Source organism: Rhagoletis pomonella, unplaced genomic scaffold, assembly GCF_013731165.1.
Source record: "Rhagoletis pomonella isolate Grant_MI unplaced genomic scaffold, Rhpom_1.0 Rhpom_scaffold_00006, whole genome shotgun sequence".
Taxonomy (NCBI): domain Eukaryota; kingdom Metazoa; phylum Arthropoda; class Insecta; order Diptera; family Tephritidae; genus Rhagoletis; species Rhagoletis pomonella.
Genome location: NW_023458560.1, coordinates 31,478,527 through 31,479,994, shown reverse-complemented (window position 1 = coordinate 31,479,994; position 1,468 = coordinate 31,478,527). Strand labels below are relative to the sequence as shown.

At 28.3% G+C, this 1,468-nt stretch overlaps 1 protein-coding gene across 4 annotated transcripts in view; it reads left to right on the top strand.

Annotated features, from left to right (window-relative positions):
* Positions 1-1,468, top strand: part of LOC118740576 (neuroplastin) — a 160,331-nt gene that overhangs the window by 107,564 nt on the left and 51,299 nt on the right. The window lies entirely within an intron of this gene.

Genomic DNA, 1,468 nt, shown 5'->3' with positions numbered 1-1,468 from the left:
ACTACTGATACACTAGAATAGAGCGTATTACGATGTCGCTTATATTACACAGCCACACAAAAAAAAATTTGTGTTCTGACCCAAAGGTCTCACTATGTGCACTTTATGTTTTTGGGGTCGCTGAATCCGAATCCGAGGTCCATTTAACCCCATCAGTTCAGGGTTTTTTTAGTACACAGTTTTATAGCGCATTCAATTTTAGTATAATAATATGCAAGTTTCAAGTCGCTAATTTGCTCATTTGCTTCCATATAACGAATAAACACAATTAATTTTTATATGGCACAAACCCGCAACATCTTCGGCGAAAGTTTTCTAGCCCATTAAATGTTATTATAATAAAGAGCAAGTTTTAAGTTAAAAATTGCGTTGATTTTAAATATATTTTATGCTGACGGCGTTTTGCACTTTTTTTTTTTTGTGGAAGAAAATGCGCAAACCCGTTTTCAAAGAAAAAAAAAAAAAAATAACTCCAGTTTTGAAATCATTTAAAACTTGCACTTTAACTTTATTATGCTAAAATTTAATGGGCTACAAAACTACATACCAAAAGAATTCCCAAAATATATTTAAAAAATTTGTAAATTTGCAATGTACTCATTTTACTCAACTTCTGTGTAAAAACATTCATAACTCAAATTATTGTAGAGTGCATCCCATAATACTACACTTAAATATTGCGCAATACTCAGAGATACCATTGTGATTTTTTTTAATTTTTTTTTTTGAGATGGCATATTTTTAAAAATGAATTTTTTTTATCAAAAAATTTGTATGTGAAAAATTTTTCAAGAAAAAAAATTTAAAAAATATTTCTTTCCATAGAGAATTTTGATGTGTGTATGTGTATATTTTTCCAAATTTTTTCCGTTCTCGAGATATTTGGAAAACCATTAAATCGATTTGTTTTTGTTTTTGTAATGTAAAGTTTTTAAAAATGTATTGATCAAGCTCAAATTACATATTTATTTATTATCTATGTTATGCATCAACCCTAAAAATTTGAAACAAAACAAACACATGTAATTCTCTAAAAACCGTTTATGCTTTCTTTCGCTTATGTTTGCAAATTAGATAAACCTTTGTAGGAAAATATTTGTTGAAAACAAATACGAGATGCAACGAAATTGTTTGGCATATTTTTCACAAATATTCTTCTATAGCTGCTTGGCTTTTACCAAATTAAAGGCCAGACTTATAATTATAAGCCAAGGGGTACCCCTACATACATACATACATATGTACATAGTTTTTATATGATGACAAATGTTCGATTTACAACAAAATTACTATAAAACAAATGAACTAAAATACTTATTTGTTTCTTAAAAAATACACTTTATGGGCGTAAACAAAAGTATACAACACCAAGTTCTTCCGATATGCGCGAGTTTAAAGCTTTCATAATCGTTTGCAAAACAAATAAATTTTTTCCATGGTGATGGCTTTTCGAATTCCAACAACCAAA